A 25,209-nucleotide genomic window follows, 5' to 3' on the forward strand; every position below is an offset into this window, starting at 1 on the left:
TTGTGTCATGTAAGAGAATGTCTTTAGGTAGACATTGGGTCTTTAGGAATAGAAGGGCATGATGTCTGTAATTTATTCCTGAATGGGCTTAGGAAAAAAAGCAATGACAGGTAAACGTATATGAGTATATGAGAAAATTTAAAAAAGCAAATTAGACAATGTGTTAATGGTGAATCTGATTAAGTTATGGGAGTTTTTGTTATTCTTGCAACTTTTCTGTAAGTTTGAGATGAGTAGTAAAAAGTTATAAAAAATAGATGTTTTATAAATTATTCATACTTACAAATGTATAAATTTAGTCTCAGTTATGTATGTAGACAGTGAAATGGTTAATTATATATTTATATGTGTATATATATATATATATATATATTTCCTCTTTTACTAGTTTTATTTTGCATATGGAAAACAAAAACCAATAACAGTGCTTTTCTTCCCATTCATATGGATTTTAGGAAATGACTGCCTTTTCCCCTGGAGAAATAGCCCACAGAAAAAAAAGTAGCACCACACTGTGAGATCTGTGAGTGCCGCAGTCAGTAGCTTGAAGATGACCCCCAGGGGCAGGGAAGAAAGCAAGTGTGTCACAGGAGATGGGACAAGCACATCAGGACCATAAGCTGGGGAAATCTGTCATTTCTGTCTTCAACACCACTGACCCGGAATACACAGTAGGTACCCTTTTTCTCTTGGCATCCACCGCTGCCACCTCAAAGGGATCGTTTTCGGTCTATGGTCTGAAGAATGCTTTTCAAATGACACAAGAGTGTCTTTGAGGAGTTGTGCAAAGAGAAATGCCCAAATGTGAATAAGAATTATGCCAAAGTTCAAGATCGGGAAAGAGCCTCTAAGGAAAAGGAAACTCAGCATGTCAATGTCTTGCTACTTCAACCAACTGCCTCTGTTGGACTCAAAAGGGAATCTCAAAAAATTTGAGGGGTCAAATCAGCATATAAATGATGTCCCTATAAACCCTGTAGGATTACTTTCTTGGATGGTGATCATGTTATGTCCTGAAGCAACAGAGACTGATACCGAGGCTGCCAAATTTAAAGACTGAGGTTGAAATTATGCTTCCTTCAGAATGAATTGTTCTTGTGACTGTTTTTTTCTCCTGGTCTAGCAACTGCTTTCTTCCCTGTTGCTGCAGGTATTTGCTACCTTATGCCTGGAGTGAGAAGGTAACTTTAGGTGCAGAGATTGGGCAGCCCTGAGAACGCAGGGGGCTGGAAGAACAGGAGTCAGTGCTCACTGTGCTCTTATAGCGACTTGGCTCTTCCTTCAGCCTTGAGGACCTATCCCTGAGGTTAGTCTGAAGTTTGACTGCAAGCCTGGTGACTGCTCACTATCCCACTGGGGCAGGGGAACAGAGTGAGGTCTTTAGTATTGCACAGGTATGAAATGTACATGAGTGAGAAAGAAAACCACTGTTGCTCTTGAGGCTGGGCTGGTCCCCCCATCCTAGCTTTAGCAGGATGTGTCTGTGCCCATGGACTCCCATTGAGTGGGTGGGCACTGGTGGAGCACCGAGGTAGGGTGTGTGCAGTAGGAACTCTGCACGTCAGGGCTCAGTGACTGCAAACAGTCTGTAAATGAAGAGCCAGCTCTCTCCCCTTGGCTGGAGGGAGCCTGGGGTGGCTGTGGAAGGCAGGATCCCAGATTCATACTGCAGGACCTGGCCCATGAGGCCAAAGTTGGGTGAGATCATACTTCTCTGCTTGATATAATGTAAGGTCTCCTTCAGGCAAGTTACTTGGTCTTCAGGAGATAACCCATGCAGAGTTGGGTGAACAGGAGATCCTGGCATTGCAATGGACACGAACCTTGCCTCCCTTTCCCCAAACACAGTCTAATGGAGACTATGCTTCTTGAAAGTGAGAACTAATGTCAGCCACATAGCTGTCTTCCTCAGGGATCCATTTGTAGTGTAGGTGGACCATGCTGGCCTCAGGGCTCTGTTGTGAGACATTCAGTAAGACTGTGATGTGGGGGATGGTGTGGACCTTGCACTTGGAGGCATGGTAGTCAGGTTAGTGTGGACCTTGTACTTGGATACATGCTAAGCAGGTTGGTGAGGACCTTGCCCTTGGATGCATTGGTAGGTACTTTCGAGGTTGAGGAAAAGGCAAGAGTGCAAGTAGGCTGCCCTTCAGCTGATGTTGACCACACTGGCTGATGAGGTCTCTCTTGTTGCAATCTTCTCTTGTGAAATGGGCTGGACATCCACATAATACTGAGGATATTCTGAGTAAAAGGTCTCACATCCCACTTTGAGGAAGTCCTCAGGGCTGCAGCCAGCGGATGGAGTTCAGTGCTGCCTGGCATATTCAGCTACAGGATGGGGTGCCTGGCTGGCTCAGTCAGCAGAGCACACCACACTTGATCTCAAGGTCATGAGTTTGGGCCCCACGTTGTGGGTAGATTACTAAAAAAAAAATAAGGAAACACCAAGGAGACTTGACATGTTCATCTACTGACTAGCTGCTCACCACACCTAGAAGCCCTGATCTATATATTTTAAGACTTTGAATCTATACATTATCCTGCATATTTCTTCCTATGTGGTTAAATACAGATTCCATGCAAATTTTATCATTCTAGTTCAGAGTTGGGATAGACATATTAATGACAACATCAAAAATTCAGTTATTAATGGAGGTTAAGATTTTTGGTATGGGGTTTCCTCTTACATAACATATCCCTGAAATGGTAATATTTGTCATTACTTGGTCAAGTAGTATGGCTCATAATTCTAGAAATGCCAACAGTGACATTAAATTTCAAATTGGTGGCATTGAATTTAAAGAACTTAAGGGGGTAGCCCAAATGCAAGTTGTTCTAACATTTTCTCTCAGTGTAAAAGTAAATGTTTAAATCACATCTTGAGCTCAATTACATTTTCAGCCATACCTATCACAACCCAATTATTTCATGTATTGGCGAAGCTTGAGATAGTATTGGAGCTCTTAAACCAGGTAGTAGAACATCTGAAGTTGTATTATTATTTGGGGACACTGTGAAATATTGATATTTTATTCTATTTGACCTGCTGTGCTAGAAACAACGTATGAGCAGAAAAGGACTATATTCTACATATGCATTGAAACCATCACAATCACAAATTGCCAGAACTATGTAAACTCAGGCGAGAAAACTTCAGTTTCTGAGTTTTTCTGTTAACTTTAGTCTGTTACTTATCATGTGCTTTGTTAACATTCATTAGCAGGATCCAGAACTTATCAGAAATTCCAGGTAACTTCTACTCATTCATTCGGTGCAGATTTTGATGACTAAACTGAAACAAAAGTAATCCTATTCCCTGCTTCCTCTTCTGAGGATTGCACACACTGAGATATTGTTCACCACTGTTTTCCGCTGGTGGAGGAACAGGGCAGAAACGCCTGGGCCTTGACTCGTCCTTGTTCTATTCTCATCCTTGCTTACAAATCTTCCAGGCCCTCTGGACTCTGTTCTGGTCTTGGAGCATTTTCACCTGAACTTGGACTGGTTCTTTCACATTGCTGGGTCCTCAGCTCCCCAGTGGGTTGTCTTAGACCTCTGAGTCCTCTAGGTAACCCACCTCTAGTTGAGGACTCAGACCGTCTTTTGCACTATAGAATCTCCTGTCCGGGCACCCAACCTGGGGGCAGCAGAGAGGAGCTATATAGCAGCTCTGAAGGCCTGGATCTTGACTCCTTATGTTATCCCCCTGAAAGGAACCTGACAGGTGCACCTAAAACTTGTGCTGGAAACAAGGAAGCTTTTAAGCCTGGCTGATGGTGTGTCTAAAGGAGTGATCTGCAAAGGTTTCCAAAAAAGTCAAGTCAAGGCGATTTTAACACCAAAAAGAGCAATGTTTATAGTGGAAAGGCATCAAATACATGAAAATTCATGAGTCCATAATGATTCTTAAAAAGAAAACTCTAGAAAACACCTCTCATATTTGCTGTGACTTAAGCAGGATTAATTCCTTACTGTGAAAGTAGTTAAGGGGAAAAGGAAGGCTTTATATTGTCTGGCAGGAATTGCATTTCAAGGTAAGTAACCAAATGCCTAGTTGAGCTATACTTTACATAACAATGCAGGCATCATATATAAGAGGAATGGTAAGATTCAAAAGGTGTGATTTGGAGACTCCTTGAGTAAGGATGATCAGTTGGCATTAAATTATTTGGTGGGTAGTTGGTGAAGTGCTGGACATTATATGGAGCCAAAGTCTTGACGTGCAGGTGACATAGTGGCACAGGGGACCATGAAGTAGCAGAATAGAGCTCAGGCCAGTTTTTTTTTAATCAATGTTTATTTATTTTTGAGAGGCAGAGAGAGACAGAGCATGAGCAGGAGCAGGAGCAGAGCAGAGAGAGAGGGAGACACAGAATCCAAAGCAAGCTCCAGGCTCTGAGCTGTCAGCACAGAGCCTGATATGGGTCTTGAACTCATGAACCATGAGATCATGACCTGAGTTGAAGTCAGACACTTAACCGACTGAGCCACCCAGGTTCCCCGAGCTCAAGCCAGTTTTGATGCAAATGGGTCTATCATTTTTTTAAGTGGGTCTGCCAGCTATTATGAGCCTTTGATGTGGGATAATACGAAGTGTGTATTATCACTTCTCTTTTTGCATATGTATTTTTTTTTTGCATTTTTTTTGCATTTGCATTTGCATACGGTTTCTTTTTTTCTCAAGAGCTCTGAAATGAGACTGCTTGGTTTTTCTCCTGATGCTCTCACTTCTGGGTTGGGATCTTGAGCAATTTATGCAACATCTCAGAGCCTCAGTTTCCTAGACTTCATAGGGTTTTGTGAAGGTCTAATAAGAATATTTGTGAAGGAGTGCCTGGGTGGATCAGTCAGTTAAGCATCCAACTCTTGATTTCGGCTCAGGTCATGATCTCATGGTTTTTGAGTTCGACCCCTGCATAGGGCTCTGTGCTGACAGGGCAGAGCCTGCTTGAGATTCTCTCCCTCTCTCTCTCTGCCCATCCCCTGCTGGCACATGTGTTCTATCTCTCTCCCTCTCTCTCAAATTAAATAAATACACTTAAAAAAAGGATATTTGTGGAATTGTTGGACTAGGGCTGGACCCTACAACACTCAATAAATTAGCTTTATTATTATTGTAAATAATTATTTCCTGAATAAATGAATACTGTAGCCATATGTACCTATGTACGTTTGTACCTATGTACCTCCCCTCTCCCTTCACCCAACCCAGTCCAGCCCATGAGATTCTAGACTTCTAGCAGGGGATACTTTGAAAACCTATAAATGTGTCAGAACCCAGGCTCCATATTCTTTCATCACTAACCCACCTGCAGAACCTGAGTGAGTCACTCAGTTTCCTCATCATGAGCCTAGAAAAGAGGTGGGCAGAGTGGACGATGTGTCGAGCGTGTGGCATGTGAGGGAGAAAGATGACGCAAACCTGGTAGGAAGGTATTATTCAGCGTGACCCAGGGGACAACGTATATAAGATAAAATGTAATGTTTCCCCCACTCAGGGGACAGCACACTGACCTTACTTTTCTTAAAATTTCCAAAATAAAACTGAGGGCTGCCTTGATTCTATCCCTTCCAGGATTGAGTGAACAAATATTTGTTTACTAAATTCTTTAAATTTGGGGCGCTTGGGTGGCTCAGTTGGTTGGTCGTCCGACTTCAGCTCGGGTCATGATCTCACAGTTCGTGGGTCTGAGCCCTGCATCGGGCTCTGTGCTCTCAGCTTGGAGCCTGCTTCGGATTCTGTGTCTCCCTCTCTCTCTGCCCCTCCCCGACTCGCACTGTGTCTCTCTCTTTCAATAATAAAATAAACATTAGAAAAATCCTTTAAATTTTTAATGATAATTCTTATTCTAGAATAAAAATTCCCTTGCCCTTATCCCCTTATACAACAGTACAAGGACTACATTGATTGCCTGCTTCCCCTACTACACTGTAACCTCCACGAAGGCAGAGATCTTTATTTTGCTGGCTCATACATCCCCACACTTACAGCGGTACCTGGTGTACAGGTAACCCTTGGCGTATATTATCTTAGTTGTTCACAAATCCTTACTAAGTTATTAGCATGGGTATTGATTGCTCTTATAACATATGGGGCTTATGTCTGCAGCCTGTCAAATGGGTATATTCACTTGTCTCCACCCAAGACTGTTTTGAGTCAGGGAAACAACAGAGCTATTTAAGAGTGTGGGTGAGGCCTGATGTAAGTATGTGTAATACGTGTCACACCGCCAAGCAGGTTGGGTTTTTCCCAGACAACCCAACTCAGGCCGTCTGCCTTGAAGACTTGGGCTTTTCCTGCTGTTCCCTGTCTTCCTTTGGCATCTCCAACTCCCTAACGAATATTTACTCAGAGTTACTCATGAGTTACTCACCATTCTAGACCCCTGGCAGGCATCAGCGAGCAAAACGAAGAAAGATCTCTGACCTGAACTGTGGGACATGGACTTTGAGACAAAGGGCTGAAAGGTCCTGCAGCAAATTTTGCCTGAGCTCCTGAATGGAGTCACAGTTGCCTGAGATGGGGGAGTCTGTGGCGGGCAGCCTTCAGGGCAGAGACGGAAGTCCAGCTCTTTAAACATCTGTAGAAGGACTCCTTGCTTTTCCCCTGTCCCCCCAGAATGTTCTACTACACAATCCGTCTCAGCATTAAAAGCTGTTCTCCAGATGGAGCCTTATCTATCAGTCCTTGTACTTCAGTTCGATCTCAATCTTTGCTTCAAGAATGGCTCTCATTTTTGGTTGGTTCAAATGCAATCCCAAGTGCAGGAGTTTTGAGTGGGAGGGGTTGCAGTGTAGTGGTCTTTAAGCAATAGACAGGCAGCAGTCGGGTGAAAATAAAGGGGACCATTTCACCTGTAAGTGCCCGTGGCACCACTACAAATCAGATTGGAAGAATATGAATTAAATTTGTGGCAATAAGTGCAGAGCACGAGAAGGAAGGATGGGTCAGTGGCCAAGGGGTCCTTGACAACAGAATTGTTTATGTGTTCAATTCTTCCTTTCTTCTTTCCTTTCTATTTTTGTTTGTTTGTTTATTTATGAGAGATAGAGACAGCATGAGTGGGGGAGGGGCAGAGAGAGAGAGGGATACACAGAATCCAAAGGAGGCTCCAGGCTCTGAGCTGTCAGCACAGAGCCCAGTTCAGGGCTTGAACTCACAAACTGTGAGATCATGACCTGAGCCAAAGTTGGACGCTTAACCGACTGAGCCACCCAGGCACCCCACTGTTTGGATTCTTTAGAAAAGAAATGTTATAGTACCAACTGGCTTAAATGTTAGTAGCCAGTTCTGGCTGGTGGGAACATGGGTGTTTATTATTTTACTTTTGCACTTTCTGTGTGGTAAGCATATAGATTAGAACAGGAGGTAGTGGTTAAGAACAGATTACCTGGGTTCAGTTCCAGTTCTGTTACTTATTAGCTGTGTGACCTTGGCCAGTGACTCAGCCAGTCTCTCTTTTTTCATGTTATAAAGATTGGGCTGAGGTTATACGGAAAGTGCCCAGATGAATGCTTGGCACATAACTAAGGGCTATTGAAGTGTTAGCTGTTATTGTTCCTAGAATTAAGAATGTAGTTATAAGTAGGGGCCCCTCCGTGGCTCAGTCGGTTAAGCGTCTGACTTGGGCTCAGGTCTCGATCTCAGGGTTTGTGAGTTGGAGCCCTGCATGGGGCTGGCTCTGCGCTGTCAGATCGGAGTCTGCCTCAGATCTTCTGTCTCCCTCCCTCTCTGCCCCTCGCCTGCTTGCGCATGCACACTCTCATTCTCTCTTCCTCTCTTTCTCAAAAATAAACATTAAAATTTTTTTAAAAAGAATATAGTTATAAGTCATTATAAATTAATCAACAAAAGATTCATAGGATTTTATAATTGCAAAGAAATCTTGCAGTCTTGATCAAAGGAGTTCTGCCGTGTTCCCAAGACTCCCTCTACGTGGGCCCATGTGTGGAGTGTACTGTGAGACCATGAGCAAGAAGGAGTAGAGGGGAGACCTGCTGTGTGGATGCGCAGAGTGTTCACATGATTCCCTCAGTGACATCCCGGAAAAAAAAGAGCCCTTCCTTGCGGTTCTAGGAAGAATTAATAATTTATATGCGGGAAGCATGAATTCCAGGAAGCAAGACACAGGCTTTTTCATACCTTTCTACACAGTAAGTTTCCTTCCTTCCTTCCTTCCTTCCTTCCTTCCTTCCTTCCTTCCTTCTCTTTCCTCCTTTCCTTCCTTCCTTCTTTCCTTCCTTTCTTCCTTTCTTCCTCTTTCTTTTTTCTCTTTTTCTTTTCTTCTTTCTTTCTTTCTTTCTTTCTTTCTTTCTTTCTTTCTTTCAATTGTTTCCTTGCTGCCATCTTTCAGTAATCACCCTTGCCATCTATGTATGCAAGGATGATTAGTGGATTAGCCTCACTACAGATGTGGATTATTTAAATGAGTGTGTATCTTAAAAATTTTTTTGATGTTTTTATTTATTTTTGAGAGAGAGAGAGAGACAGAGTGTGAGCAGGAGAGGGGCAGAGAGAGAGAGGGAGAGAGAGAAGCCTAAGCCAACTCCAGGATCTGAGCTGTCAGCACAGAGCCCAATGCGGGGCTTGAGCTCGTGAACCCTGAGATCATGACCTGAGTCAAAGTCAGATGCTTAACCTACTGAGCCACCCAGGTGCCCCTAAATGAGTGTGTATCTTGAAGCTGTTTTTTCCTCCTTCAATTAGTTTGTAAACCAAATGCATTTCTACTATCTTTGCTGAGAGGAAATTACATCTTATTTGTATATTGTCTCTGAAGTTCAATGACACCTCCAAGCATGTTTATTCATTTCTGATTTCACATTTAGAATAGGAAAGCAAAGAGCTCAGCTTTTAGTCTTTAGAGGGAAAATACTCAGGAATGCACATAGACTGAGTCATAATTCCCTCTGTGACTCATATCTCTTTGTACCTTTTGTTTTTCTTCTCCAGTCACTGCTCTCTGTTTCCTCACTATTTCTTCAAAGTATTCTCACTTTAAACCTGACTTTCATTTCCTAAGAGGCTTGAACTGTTGAAATTAACATTGGTTACCGGTCATGTGTTGCCCGTGGAAGCAGTTAGTGTGCAGGGTGCTCTGTGCCGTTCTGTGAATAATGACCTCAGATCTAATCAGACGCCAGCTGAGAGAAGAGTCTACACTCACTAAACCCACTTCATCTGCAGGTCACTTCTTAGTTCTTTGTGCCTCATCACATTACAGAATCTTTACCAATGTCACCAGTGACTTCTCCTTGCAAATCCGTGAAGCCTTGGCCCTCCCTGGCCAGATACTGGCTCTCTGCCCTCCCTGGCCCAGTTGCCCTGCACTTTGGCCACCCTTCCCTCGGTCCTCCTCCCTCACCACTCCCTCTTAGTTGCGTTTGTGACTCCCCTTCCCCTACCCGCCCTTGGGGTGTCCCTAGGGCTGGGTTCCTTTTACTCTGCCATTGGTGCGTGACTCAGTTTCTTAGATGAGATCAATGCATGGTATCTCCTGAAATCATCGAAACATTTGCATGCATGCTGTGATAAAAATAAAAATGAAAATAAAAATGCATCTGGTCTTTGTTCCTATTCTTGGCACAGAGCTCTTGAAACCCGTGTAAATCTCTAAGTGATAAGGGCACTAGGACCATCTTTTGTTCTATGGAGGTGACTCTGGGTGGGCTCCTGGATGGCTCCTGGATGGGGCCAGTCACCAAAAAGACCTGCCATGATTAGAAGCTTGGGATTTTCATCTCCAACTCCCATTCTCCAGAGAGGGAGAGGGGCCGGAAATGGAGTAATTCATCAGTCCTGCATATGATCATGCCTCCATAAAAACACCAATATTATGGGGTTCAGAAGGCTTCTGGGCTGGTGTACACATAGACATACACGGAGAGTGGTGTGCATGGGGAGGGCGTGGAAGCATTGCACCCCTTCCCACATACCTTGCTGTATGCCTCTCTTCTTTCTGGATGTTCACCTGTATCTATTATCATATCATTTCCTAATTAACTGGCAAATAGTAAGTAAACTGTTTTCCCAAGTTCTGTGAACCTTCTGGCAAATTAATTGAATTTAATTAATTAATCAATTAATTGAATTAATTAATTGACCCCCTGGGGAGGGGGTCGTGGAAACCTCTGGTTTAGAGTCTATCGGTCAGAAGCACAGACGACAGACTGGACCTGTGACCGGCATCTGAGGTGTGTCTGTGGGGGGCAGTCTTGTGGGACTGAGCCCTTCACCTGTGGGATCTGACACTATCTCCAGGTAGATGGTGTCAGAATTGAGTTAAATTGTAGGACACCCAGCTGGTGTCACAGGATTGCTTGGTGTGGGGGAAAAGCCCCAGATCCGGTGTCAGCAGTGTTGTGAGCTGATAGTTGTGTGAGTCAAGGGGAAGCACAGGCAGAGAACAGGTGTCTCTTCTGTGTGTGTCTGACTGGTGTGTTTTCCTGGGGAAAGGGTCTCGAACTCTCATCATTCTTAGGAATCGATAAGAAGTGGGGTGGGGAAGGAGGAAATGAGGGAAGGACACAGGTGGAGCCCAAATTTGCAGGTGGCAGGCACTCCACACCCATATTAGGAAACTGCCCCTTGGACATCTCCACCTGATGATCCCACAGGCACCTCCAACAATGTGACTAAAACGGAAATCAACCCTCCAAACAGGTTCCGGTTCCTGTTTTTTTTTCACCTGTGCCTGGCATTGCCATTCACCCTGCTTCCCAAGTCAGAGCCTGGAGGGAGAGTTTAGCTTGTTAATTTGCTCTCACATCTCATACCCAACCAATCACCAGCTTTCCCTCTCTGTCCCCTGTTTTCTTTCCACCCTTCAGCACCTGCCCAGTTCAGATACTCACCTAAACCATAGCCAGAGTTTCTTTGCCAACATCTTGCCTCTCATTTGTCTAGTTATTTTCACGTGGCTGCCCAAGAAGTATTTCATACATGGACATTCATTCCTGTCATTCTCATGTCCAATATTCTTCAGGGTCTCCCCATTGCTCACAGAAAAAGACACTTGAGCCAGCTAAGGAAGGCCTTGGCCCTTGCCTACCACTTTCCATGATCTTCCATTCTCCAGCATGATTTGGTCAGCAATGCTGAACTCCTTGTGGCCTCCAGAACATGCTAAGCTTTCCTGCTCTGCTTTGCACATGGAATTTCTGTCGGGAACATCACCTCCATCTTCTTACCTTCCCCTTCATTTTCTATATCCAATCCACCAGGCAAAGTTCCACCCCCCACCCCCCCACCTTTGAAGCCTCCCCTTCAAGGGATGTGTCCTCTGTTATACATCCTGGCTTTCCCAGGTGAATTAAGCCAGGATCCTGGGATCTGCCCACTTCCCAGGTAGGCCCACCTAGGTACCCACTCCAAGTTTCACACCCCTCTTATACTGCATTTTCCTTTCATACTGGAGTGAGGCTCTACATCCTTAAATGATTTACATAGGGCAGCACTCTGGCTCTACGTATAAAGAACTGAAGCAAGATTAATAGAAGGATCAAAAAGAGAGCTGATATGCAGAGGTCTGGGCATCCACATCTTCCCAAACTAAAAGGGAGTGAAGGGGGTGTGTGGCGAAATTTACAATTCACAGGTGGTATTCACTCATTTAATTTCATCTGTATCATCCATTGCACTGTTACATATTGAGATTTATTTATGTGTTACATGTTGAAATCTCCTGTTGCTTGTTTAATCCCCTGGATTAATCCCCTGGATTAAACAAGATAGCAAAGTGGTTTTCTACCCAGATCTTCCTTAGAGCACAGTACTAACTAGGAGGAAAACTCCAGAAGTTCTCCATCAGTGAAGAAAGAATTCTTAACAACAGGCAAACAAGGTAATACCTTTCTATTGTTAAGAATTCAGTACTTTATTTATTTTTTCTTTTTTCAACAACTGGAAGCCTGCATCTCCTACTCTCCTTCAGGCATTTTGCCCACTCCCACCCCTCCCCAACTCTGGAAACTACTAGTTTGTTTTCTGTATGTATGGGTCTGTTTCTGCTTTTTGTTTGTTGATGTATTTGTTTTATTTTTTAGAGTCCACATGTAAGTGAAAGCATATGGCATTTGTCTTTCTCTGTTTTATTTTACTTAGCATCATAAAGAATTCAATACATTTTTTGAATGAATGTGCAAAATAAGGAACCAAAAAGAAGACATTTTCTAATAAGTCGTATAAAGATGATTAATTCATCATGCCTTTGAGTAAGTAGGGTGCCCGTCAGGCACTAGCTTCTCTCCTGACAGCTGGAGACAGAATGGCGAGTGACCGCAAACACTTTCGTGGTGCTGTGTGCCAGGCATGGCTCTAAATGCCACCGCCTACTGGATCCTTACAATAGTCGGCGGTGCTGTTCATTATCCCATTTCATGGCAGCTGAAGTACAGGCGGGTTAGATTGCTTGCTTGTTCTCTGTTAGGGCGGGATTCAAACCCAGACAGACATGATCCAGAGTCTGTGCTCTGAGCGCCTGCACCACACTGCCTTTCCATCCAGTCCCCGGTATCCACCACCTCCAGCTTTCGTTCATCTGTGAACAGGGTTCTCGTAAGCTCACCGCATATATTAACACCTGTAATCCTCGCAATAACCCTGAGGCCGGTTCTATTACTTTCCTCTCCCCTCAGCCCTGCTGGTTGTGGGCGTGGCCCAGAGAGGGTGTGCCCGGTGGGCGTGGTCTGTGTGGGTGGCCGGGATGGGCGGGACCTGAGCCCCAAGTGGAAATGCTCTGGAGGTCCTGGATACCACCTTAAACCCTTGCTAGAGGGTGGGGAAGACTATAGCCAACTCAACGCTTTTGGAGTTGGGATCTTCTGAGTTCAGGGGACACGCAGCGTCCTGTGTTGAGGGAACACTGTGGTTCAGAAGAGGCTTCAGGCTCTCACCAGCTGTGTGATGGATGGGGGCGTGCTTGACCTGTCTGTCTCAAGGCTGGCTGAGAGGGCTGGAGGGGTAAACAGCCAGTAAACCGTACCCGTTTCTGCGCTGGCGATCTCAGACACATCCTTGGTAAGAATTCAGACCAGACCACTCTACCGAAAACCCTCCTGACCACTTGGAAGCGTCTTTTGTCAGGTGCTGTTCTTAACTTCTCCCGCTCCTGGCTCCTCTGCTGGCGCGGCTCTTGGCCGGGTTCTCTTCATTCCCTGCAGAGCTCCTCTTCCTCTCCAGACCCTGGAGGGCGCTGCTCCTCTCCACGTGGTCTCTCTCAGGGCCAACCGTCCCTCCGCCACCAGGGGGCTTTCCAAATCGGTCCCCCGAGCTCTGTTTTGATCTCCAGTTCTGCCTGGCCATTTTTGTTCCAAAGTTTTCTTCTCGGGTTACAAAGCACAATGGACCACATGCTCTCTAATACTTGAGTTTAGGGCAGCTAGACCAATAACAGATGAACATTTAAAATGCGCTTTTCATATACTTTCCAGCATTCCACTTGTGGAATCTTACAGAAATACTTAAGTCCTCAGGGACACATATACAGAGATGTGCACCATAGTATTAACAAAAGAAAAACATTAGAACAGCTTATAGGGGAAATGGTGAATTATGGTACACTCCTACCAGGAGAGAGTAAGCTACAGAAAGAATAAAGCACATCTGTAAGGACCATAAAAGGATTCTGCAAAAAGTAAGTTGAAGAACAGTATTTGGACTGTGATCCCATTTGTGGGTGTGTTTGAAGGCATGTGTGTGAAATATAAATCAAGGGGCGCCTGGGTGGCTCAGTGGGTTAAGTGTCTGACTCTTGATTTTGGCTCAGGTTATGATCTCACGGTTTGTGAGATCGAGTCTCTCTATGCTGACAGCACTTGGAGCCTGCTTGGGATTCTCTCTCTTCCCCTGTATCTCTGCCCCTCCCCTGCTCGCTCTCTCAAAATAAATAAACATTAAAAAAAAAAGAAATATAAATCAAGGTTTATTTTAAACCCTATTTTAGGGTTTTTAAATATGGTTTCCAAATTAAAATGTCTTTGTAACTAGGCTGAAAGCTACAATGAATATCAGAGCCTAAGAACAAATGACATTAAATTGCAAAAACTTTAAAGATTAGTCTCATGTTGTATCTCTATGGATGTGGAGGAGATAAAGATCCTGACACAGGATGGAATCCGGAACCTTCGAGGCCTTTGTGTCTAGAGCGGCAGAAAATAAAGCCAGAGTCTGAAGTGTCCCCTTAAAACCTCTAAGCAGTATGGTTCTGGGTCATTCTGGGAGGTTTTGAGTGAAGGAGAATGGATCTGGTGAAGGGGACAGACTGGAAGCTGGGATACCAATTGGAAAGATTTTGTGAGGCCAGCGATTTTGGTGACTGGGGCAAAAGGTAGTGGGAATGTGGAAAAAATATGGAGTCTTTAAAGGTCATCTGGAAATCTTTTACTTAGGTAAGTAATGTTAGAGATTAGCAGTTTGATGAAGTGGCCTGGGCAGGACATGGAGAGTCCTGGGAATATTTAGGGTTCTCACAGGGGATCTGAGCAGAGAAGTAGAGGAGGAAGTTTGAGTTGGTTCAGGCTTGCCCTTAGATGCCAAGCTGGAGATGGAAACATGAATTCACAGCAGGTAGACACGTCGAGTGAACAGGAGACAATGGTCCAGGATTAATCCCAAGAGCTCTGTCATTTCATTGAGGATTACATGATACCACACATTGAAAACCCCCAACATAGGGCCTGGAGTGGAGCACATGCTCAGTAAATGTCAGTTTCCCTTCCCTGAAGAAACATTTGTTCAATGAGCCCATAGTCAACAATTAATCCCAAACCAGGCTGACCTTTAAGGATAAACATGCAAAGAAGGTGTCATGAGGCTGATTTAGAATATGAGCCATCACACACTTGTTGAGTTACACAAAGAAAACCATTTCAGGGAAGGAAGTTCTGTTCTCTGTATCACCACTGGAGCCACAGAAGGTCTTTACACTTTCCAGAGCCTCCTCGCCAGTGGGTCTGCCTGGAAGGCCAGATGCAGGTTTGCTCCCCAGCTCACCTATGATAATGACTTCTACCCTCTGAGAATGCCTTTTATGAGTCCTGCTGGCTGGGTGTGGATAAGCCCATTTTAAAGGATCTGTTTGTTTTCACCCTCCCGTCTGCCCCACACATCCTGAATTGCCCCACCTGAGGGTAGACCTCAAAAGGATGGGCAGTATGAATTTTCGACTCTGGGTAGACATTCATCCCTAGTAATTACTAAGGGAAGTTTCTGGTTCTGGAAATTCTCTGTAGAGGCTCATCCTAGCAATTCTAATACTTTTGTGCTCCTTTCAAAAGTAAAAAGTCAATTTGCCTTTTCTGGGGGACATCTGGCTTGTTATTTTTTCCTGAAGCTTATTGACTAGAGACTTTCAAGTGCTGTTCTGCAGGTGGTCCTGAACTTCCGGCGATGTGAGGGGGAGACTGGGAGAGGAGCTAGTGTTTTTTCCTGGTCCTCATATTGAGATGCCTACTGGATGCCCATTGTGAAGGGGTCAAGGTGGCAACTGAATTTATGAGGCTGCAACTAGTGCGAAGTTAGAGCTGAAGATTGAAATTTAAGATTATTACTTAAATCAAGAGTGATTCACTTTTTTTATGCCGTTGGACCCCTTTGGCAGTCTAGTGAAGCCACTAGACTTTTTATCAGAATGATGTTTTTAAATGTGTAAAATAAAATGTGTAAGATTACACAGGAAACCATATTAAAATACAAACAAGTTTTTAAAAATTGTGATACAGTAATATAATGTGCTCCTGTATTAATACATTAAATAACAGATCTAGTAGGACGATGTGTTAAATTAACAACCCGAGGTCTGAGAAATTAATGACCATAATTTAAGGTACTAAAAAAGTAAGTGATATCTTTGATATCTGGAACAACTCTAATGTAATATGAAAATGTTTGTGATTTCTATTGGTGACAAATTCACAGTTATTGTAACACTGCTGTGCTTGGCTCCTTTATTCATGAGTTAAAAAATGTTAAATTTCAATTAGGGATTAGTGAAAATAGGATATTTTCCCCGTCCAGTTCATGGATCCCCTGACTGCTATTTAAAGCCACAGAACACAATGAAACCAACTAGCATATAAATAAAGAAGAACAAGTTTCTTAAGATGAATACCTGAGAAATTCTGACATTAGGAGGTTGAGCAAAGGAGGAGCTCAAAAGAGACTGAGAAAGTGCAGGCAGTGAGGTAGGAGAGGAGGCAAGAGAGGGTAGAATCCAGAAGCCAAGAGAAGAAAATGTCTCTGGGGGAGCTTTTTTATAATCCTGTGATTGTAAATTGGGATTTACTGTGTACAACAACATTTTAGACTCTTCTCTACTGGACTATTCCCAGTATTCATCCATCCATCCATCCATCCATCCATCCATCCATCCATCCATTTTTGTCAACTCCAACAACATAGCAAGCAAGGTGTTCTAAGGCTGGGAATACAGAAGCAATGGCCACTTACTCTGTGACAGACCCTCAGTATTTATACTTTTAATTATTACAGCAATTCTTTTATTGTTACTCCTGTGCAGTAGATGAAATTGAGGCAGGAGAGGTTAAATAGTCTATCCAGGGGAAGGGATATTAGCCTGAATTTAGACCTGGCTCCTGAGCCCTAGATCTGTTTTTTTGTTTGTTTGTTTGTTTGTTTGTTTGTTTTAAGGATCTGAAAGGTTGTTCATCATTCTTTTAAAATTCTTTTTACCTCTGCTTTTTTGAGATATAATTGATATATAACATTGTATAAGTTTACATGATGATTTGATATATGTATATATTGTGAAAATATTACCACGATAAAGTTAGTTAACAACATCTATCACCTCATAGAGTTTTGTGTGTATGTGGTAAGAATATTTAAGATCTAATCTCTTTGCCAATTTCAAGTATACAATATGGTGTTGTTAATTATAGTCACCAGGAGGTACATTAAATCTCCAAAACTTATTCCTCTTATAACTGGAAATTTATACACTTTGACCAACGTCTCACATTTCCCCCACCCAGCCTTGGCAATCATGAAATCTACTCTTTGCTTCTATGAGTTCAACTTCTTTAGATTCCACACATAAGTGATATCATACTGTATTTATCTTTCTCTGGCTTCTTTAACTTAGCAGAATGCCCTCGGGCTTCATTCATGTTGTCACAAATAGTAGGATTTTCTTCTTTTTTTTTTAATAGCTGAATAATATCCCATTGTATACATACACCACATTTTATTTGACCATTCACCTGTTGAAGGACACATAGGTTGTTTCCATGCCTTGGCTGTTGTGAATAATATTGCAGTGAACATGGGGGTGCAGATGTATCTCTTCAAGATATTGGTTTCATTTCCTTTGGACACATACCCAGCAGTAGGATTACTGGGTTATATGGTAGTTCTATTTTTAATTTTTTTGAGGAGCCTAGATACTGTTTTCCACAGTGATTGCACCAGTTTACATTCCCACCAAAGTGCATGAGAGTTTCCTTTTCTCCACATCCTCCCCAGCATTTGTTATCTGTTGTCTTTTTGATAGTAGTCATGCTAACAGGTGTGAGGTGCTATCTCACTGTGGTTCTGATTTGCATTGTCCTGAGGATGAGTCCTGTTGAGCACCTTTTCATGTACCTGTTGGCTATTTGTATGTCTTCTTTGGAAAAATATCTATTTAAGTCCTTTGCCCATTTTTTAATCAGATTTAAAAAAAGAGTTGTCTGAGTTTCTTATATATTTTAGATATTACCCCCTTATCAGAAATATGATTTGCAGATATTTTCTCCCATTCCTTAGGTTGCCTCTTCATTTTGTTCATTTTTTATTTTGCTCTGCAGAAGCTTTTTTGTTTGATACAGCCCCACTTGTTTCTTTTTGCTCTTGTTGCCTTTGTTTTTAGTGTCAGTTCACATTTTATCTCTTCTCTCTCTCTCAACTTCCACTTCACTTTTTGAAGCACCTTCTTCTGGTTTCTATGACTCAACACTCTTGGTTTCCTTCCAACTCACTGCTCTTTCTCTCCTATGCTCTGTATGAATAATAATTATCAAATTTAGCCTGCATCAGAATCATACAAATGTTTTGTTAACTAAGGAAAAAAAAGATGACTGGGTTCTGCCATACACATTTGGAGTCAGAATGGGGGCAGGAGGTGCCCATGTCCCACTGTGTTTCAAATAAATGGCACAAGTGATTTTGGCATAGACCAAAGTTTGAAACCTAGCACTAGCTAGGATTTAAAAACTACTTTTTCAGGAGTGCCTAGGTGGCTCGGTCGGTTAAGCATCTGACTTCAGCTCAGGTCGTGGTCTCATAGTTCATGAGTTCAAGCCCCGCGTTGGGCCCCTCACTGAGTTCGAGCCCTGATTCAGGCTCTGTGCTGACTGCTTAGAGCTCGGAGCCTGCTTTCGATTCTGTGTCTCCCTCTCTCTCTGCTCCTCTCCCATTTGCACTCTGTCTCTCTTTCAAAAATAAATAAAAACATTAAGAAGAAATCTTTTTAAAAATTACTTTTTCATAGATTAGTTTTAATAAAATCAATAAAGTACTCTTTTCATAGTTTGGATGTTATGATAATTCCATTTCTAAAATGAGGTCATTTGGTGATATCAGTCCAGTTATCAAGGATGGAAGGAAGGACACATTCTAAAAACCAATCATAAAGATAAATTCTCTTGTTTCCATAATATGCCTAAAGATAGAAGCATCAGCAACACTGGATATGGGGTTAGAAGACCCAAGTTCAAGTCCATTTTACAGATGTGATTTTCCGGTCCTGGACGAGTCATTTAACCTTTTTAGACCTTAGTTTTTCCTCATTCACAATATGAGGATTGCCATAATTCCCATCAAGACATGATTCATTCCATTGGCTTTCCTCCTTTCCCACGTTAGAATACTTTGTTGTATCAGAATTCCCGAATGACTGTTGCAAATATATCCAATCATCAGTTTCTATTCCTGGAGGAGTCAGAATCTTAATCTAGACACTGTTTGATACCTATAGTTGTCTGGTGTAGTTATTTGAATATACTGAAGGATTATTTTGATAAAAGATGAAAGGCCAGATCATAGTTTTATTGTTTTGGGCTCCAGACTTTTTGCAAGACTAGATAATGAATAGATAAAATGCAAACTGAAAAAATTATGAATATGAGAGAAAAGCAAGATGAGGATTCATCTCTCAGTAATAGGTCTAACAGATCCCCAAATCCTATGCTCTTGTTCTTTTGTTCCATTTTTCTTTGTGTAAGAAAACTTCTCTGCAAGATTCTGATTATGGTGTAGGGTGTGGCTGGATGGAAACAGGTACATAAATAGTGAGCCCCTTTCTAAAAACAGGGGAAGAAGGGCGTCTGGGTGGCTCAGTTGGCTGAGCACCCGACTTTGGCTCAGGTCATGATCTCATGGTTCATGAGTTTGAGTCCCTGTAATGGGCTTGCTAATGTCAGCACAGAGCCTACTTCAGATCCTCTGTTTAAAAAAAATAAATAAAAAAATAAAAACAGGGGAAGGAAAAGGGTCTGGACAGATCTGGTTGGAGTGGTTTTATTTTTACTTCTTTTCAGTCTATAAAACAAATATTTGGTAGCAAGCTGCCATAAACACAGCTTGTACAATTTGTTTGGCACCTTTTAAATACTTAAAATTATTTTAATGTTTATTTATTTTTGAAGGAGAGGGAGACACAGTGTGAGCAGTGGAGGGGCAGAGAGAGAGGGTGACACAGGATGTGAAGCAGGCTCTAGGCTCTGAGCCGTCAGCACAGAGCCTGATGTGGGGCTTGAACTCAACAAACTGTGAAATCATGATCTGAGCCAAAGTCTGACACTTGGCTGAGCCAACCAGGTGCCACAACTTGTTTGGCACCTTAATGAAGTCTCAGCTTTCTCTCTTTGTAGACGCTCTGGCCACCACCTTCCGTGAAGGATTTATTCAAGGCAGATATGATATATTCTAGAGCTGTGTGCTCCAATGTGATAGTTGGTTTTTTGTTGTTGTTGTTGTTGTTGTTTTACAGATTTGATAGAGGTTTATTAAGCTCTCCTTTGCAGAGAGAGGGCCAAAGTGCCTCCTTTTTACACATATGATATGTTAATTTAAATCTCAAAGTTCAAGTTCTTTTTTTTTTTTCTGGGTAGGGATTTTTTTCACTATTTTTTTTTTTATTTTTAAAAATTTTTTAAATTTACATCCAAATTAGTTACCATATAGTGCAACAATGATTTCAGGAGTAGATTCCTTAATTCCCCTTACCCATTTAGGCCATCTGCCCTCCCACAACCCCTCCAGTAACCCTCTGTTTGTTCTTCATATTTAAGAGTCTCTTATGTTTCATCCCCCTCCCTGTTTTTATACTATTTTTGCTTCCCTTCCCTTGTGTTCATCTGTTCTGTGTCTTAAAGTCCTCATATGAGTGAAGTCATATGATATTTGTCTTTCTGACTAATTTCACTTAGCTGTAATACCCTCTAGTTCCATCCACATAGTTGCAAATGGCAAGATTTCATTCTTTTTGATTGCCAAGTAATACTCCATTACACACACACACACACACACACACACACCCCACATCTTCTTTATCCACACTCATCCATCGATGGACATTTGGGCTCTTTCCATACTTTGGCTATTGTTGATAGTGAGCTACAAACATTGGGGTGCATGTGTCCCTTCAAAACAGCATACCTGTATCCCTTGGATAAATACCTACTAGTGCAGTTGCTGGGTCATAGGGTAGTTCTATTTTTAATTTTTTGAGGAACCTCCATACTGTTTTCCAGAGTGGCTGCACCAGCTTGCATTCCCACTAACAGTGCAAAAGAGATCCTCTTTCTCCACATCCTCACCAACATCTGTTGTTGCCTGAGTTGTTAATGTTAGCCATTCTGACAGGTGTGAGGTGGTATCTCATTGTGGTTTTGATTTGTATTTCCCTGATGATGAGTGATGTTGAGCATTTTTTTCCTGTGTCTGTTGGCCATCTGGATGTCTTCCTTGGAGAAGTGTCTATTCATGTCTTTTGCCCATTTCTTCACTGGATTATTTGTTTTTTGGGTGTTGAGTTTGATAAGTTCTTTATAGATTTTGGATACTAACCTTTTATCTGATATGTCATTTGCAGATATCTTCTCCCATTCCATCGGTTGCCTTTTAGTTTTGCTGATTGTTTCCTTCGCTGTGCAGAAGCTTTTTATTTTGATGAGGTCCCAATAGTGCTGTGGCCAAGGTCAAAGAGGTTTTTACCTGCTTTCTCCTCGAGGATTTTGATGGCTTCCTGTCTTACATTTAGGTCTTTCATCCATTTTGAGTTTATTTTTGTGTATGGTATAAGAAAATGGTCCAGGTTCACTTTCCTGCATGTCGCTGTCCAGTTTTCCCAGCACCACTTGCTGAAGAGACTGTCTTTATTCCATTGGATATTCTTTCCTGATTTGTCACAGATTAGTTGGCCATGTGTTTGGGGGTCTGTTTCTGGGTTCTCTATTCTGTTCCATTGATTGGAGTGTCTGTTTTTGTGCCAGTACCATACTGTCTTGATGATTACAGCTTTGTAGTACAGCTTGAAGTCTGGGATTGTGATGCCTCCTGCTTTGGTTTTCTTTTTCAAGATTGCTTTGGCTATTTGGGGTCTTTTCTGGTATAAATTTTAGGGTTGTTTGTTCTAGCTCTGTGGAAAATGCTGGTGTTATTTTGAAAGGGATTGCATTGAATATGTAGATTGCATTGCAGTATTACAAAGCAATCCAGTATACTACAAAGCAATCTAGTAGTATTCAATCTGTAGTATTCATTGTAGTATTGAAACTTTAACAATATTTGTTCTTCCTATCCAGGAGCATGGAATATTTTTCCTTTTTTTTTTTGGTATCTTCTTCAATTTCTTTCATAAGCTTTCTATAGTTTTCAGTGTACAAATTTTTCACCTCTTTCGTTAGATTTATTCCTAGGTATTTTATGGTTTTGGTGCAATTGTAAATGGGATCAATTCCTTGATTTCTTTTTCTGTTGTGTCACTGTTGGTGTATAGGAATACAGCTGATTTCTGTGCATTGATTTTATATCCTGCAACTTTGCTGAATTCATGGATCAGTTCTAGCAGCTTTTTGGTGGAATCTTTTGGGTTTTCCATATACAGTATCATGTCATTTGCGAAGAGTGAAAGTTTGATTTCCTTCTGGCCGATTTGGATGCCTTTTATTTCTTTGTGTTGTCTGATTGCTGAGGCTAAGACTTCCAATACTATGTTGAATAACAGTGGTGAGAGTGGACATAACCAGTCTTGTTCCTGGCCTTAGGGGGAAAACTCTCAGTTTTTCCCTATTGAGGATAATATTAACGTTGGGTCTTTCGTATACAGCTTTTATGATCTCAAGGTATGATGCCTCTATCCCTACTTTCTTGAGGGTTTTTATCAATAAAGGATGCTGTATTTTGTTGAATGCTTTCTCTACATCTATTGAGAGGATCATATGGTACTTGTCCTTTCTTTCATTGATGTGATGAGTTATATTGATTGTTTTGCAGATATTGAACCAGCCCTGCATCTCAGGTATAAATCCTGCTTGGTCGTGGTGAATAATTTTTTTGATGTATTGTTGGATCTGGTTGGCTAATATCTTGTTGAGGATTTTTGCATCCATGTTCATCAGGGAAATTGGCCTATGGTTCTCCTTTTTAGTGGGGGTCTCTGTCTGGTTTTGGAACCAAGGTAATGCTGAATTCATAAAAGGAGTTTGGAAGTTTTCCTTCCATTTCTATTTTTTGGAATAGCTTTAAGAGAATAGGTGTTAACTCTTCCTTCAATGTTTGGTAGAATTTCCCTGGAAAGCCAGCTGGCCCTGGACTCTCATTTTTTGGGAGATTTTTGATTACTAATTCGATTTCTTTACTGGTTATGGGTCTGTTCAAATTTTCTATTTCTTCCTGTTTGAGTTTTGGTAGTATATATGTTTCTAGGTATTTGTCCATTTCTTCCAGATTGCCCATTTCATTGGCATATAATTGCTTATAATGTTCTTTTATTGTTGTTTTTGTTTCTGCTGTGTTGGTTGTGATCTCTCCTCTTTCATTCTTGATTTTATTTATTTGGGTCCTTTCCTTTTTCTTTTTGATCAAACTGGCTACTGGTTTATCAATTTTGTTAATTCTTTCAAAGAACCAGCTTCTGGTTTCATGGATTTGTTCTACTGTTTTTTTGGTTTTGATAGCATTAATTTCTGCTGTAATCTTTGTTATTTCCTGTCTTCTGCTCTTTTGGGTTTTATTTGCTGTTCTTTTTCCAGCTCCTTAAGGTGTAAGGTTAGGTTGTGTATCTGAGATCTTTCTTCCTTCTTTAGGAAGGCCTGGATTGCTAAATACGTTCCTCTTATGACCGCCTTTACTGCGTCCCAGAGGTTTTGGGTTGTGGTGTTATCATTTTCATTGACTTCCATATACTTTTTAATTTCTTCTTTAACTGCTTGGTTAGTCCATTCATTCTTTAGTAGGATGTTCTTCAGTCTCCAAGTATTTGTTACCTTTCCAATTTTTTTCTTGTGGTTGATTTCAAGTTTCATAGCGTTGTGGTCTGAAAAGATGCATGTTATGGTCTTGATCTTTTTGTACTTGCTGAGGGCTGATTTGTGTCCCAGTATGTGATCTATTCTGGAGAACGTTCCATGTGCACTGGAAAAGAATGTATATTCTGGTGTTTTAGGATGAAATGTTTTGAATATATCTGTTAATTCTATCTGGTCCAGTGTGTCATTCAAAGCCACTGTTTCCTTGTTGATTTTTTGATTAGATGATCTGTCCATTGTTGTAAGTAGAGTGTTGAAGTCCCCTACTATTATGGTATTATTATCAATGAGTTTCTTTATGTATGTGATTCATTGGTTTATATATTTGCATTCTTCCACATTTGGAGCACACATGTTTACAATTGTTAGGTCTTCTTGGTATATAGACCCCTTAATTATGATATAATGCCCTTCTGCATCTCTTGATACAGTCTTTATTTTAAAGTCTAGATTGTCTGATATAAGTATGGCTAGTCTGGCTTTCTTTTGTTGACCATTAGCATGATAGATGGTTCTCCATCTCCTTACTTTCAATCTGAAGGTGTCTTTAGGTCTAAAGTGGGTCTCTTGTAAACAGCAGATGGATCTTGTTTTCTTATTAACTCTTTTACCCTATGTTTTTTGATTGGAGCATTTCGTCCATTGACATTTAGAGTGAGTACTGAAAGATATGAATGTATTGCCATTATGTTGCTTGTAGAGTTGGAGTTTCTGGTGGTGTTTCTGGTCCTTTCTAGTCTCTGTTGCTTTTGTTATGTATGTATGTATGTATGTATGTATGTATGTATTTGCTTTTTCATCTTTCTCCCCTCAGAGAGTCCCCCTAAAAATTTCTTGCAGGGCTGGTTTAGTGGTCACAAACTCCTTTAATTTTTGTTTGGGAAACTTTTAATCTCTCCTTCTAGTTTGAATGACAGTCTTGCTGGATAAAGAGTTCTTGGCTGCATATTTTTCTGATTCAGCACATTGAATATATCCTGCCACTCCCTTCTGGCCTGCCAAGTTTCTGTGGATAGATCTGCTGGAAACCTGATCTGTCTTCCCTTGTAAGTTAAGGACTTTTTTTCCCTTGCTGCTTTCATGATTCTTTCCTTGCCTGAGTATTTTGTGAATTTGACTATGATATGCCTTGTTGATGGTCAGTTTTTGTTGAATCTACTGGGATTCCTCTGTGCTTCCTGGATTTTGATGTCTGTGTCTTTCCCCAGGTTAGGAAAGTTTTCTGCTATGATTTGCTCACATCACCCTTCTACTCTTTTTTCTCACTCTTCCATTTCTGGGACCCCTATGATTCTGATGTTGTTCCTTTTTAATGAGTCACTGATTTCTCTAATTCTTAAATTGTGCTCTTTTGCCTTTGTTCCCTCCTTTTTTGTGCTTCATTATTTTCCGTAAGTTTGTCTTCTGTATCGCTGATTGTCTGTTCTGTCTCATCCATATTTGCTGCCGTGGCATCCACTGGAGATTGCAGCTCAGTTATAACATTTTTTTTTTCATCCTGACTAGCTTTTCTTTCTTTTATCTCTGCAGCAAGGGGTTCTAATCTATTTTAGACTCCAGGTAGTATTATTATTATCATGATTCTAAATTCTGGTTCAGACATCTTGCTTGTATCTGTGTTGGGTAAGTCCCTGTCTGTCGTTTCTTCCTGCTCTTTCTTTTGGTGTGAATTCCTTC

At 41.6% G+C, this 25,209-nt stretch overlaps 1 pseudogene; it reads right to left on the minus strand.

Annotated features, from left to right (window-relative positions):
- Positions 1 to 1,467: 1,467 nt before the first annotated feature.
- On the minus strand, positions 1,468 to 13,306 carry LOC125919099 (dual specificity protein phosphatase 5-like; annotated as a pseudogene).
- Between the last annotated feature and the right edge of the window lie 11,903 nt (positions 13,307 to 25,209).

Source organism: Panthera uncia, chromosome D4 (assembly GCF_023721935.1).
Source record: "Panthera uncia isolate 11264 chromosome D4, Puncia_PCG_1.0, whole genome shotgun sequence".
Taxonomy (NCBI): Eukaryota; Metazoa; Chordata; class Mammalia; order Carnivora; family Felidae; genus Panthera; species Panthera uncia.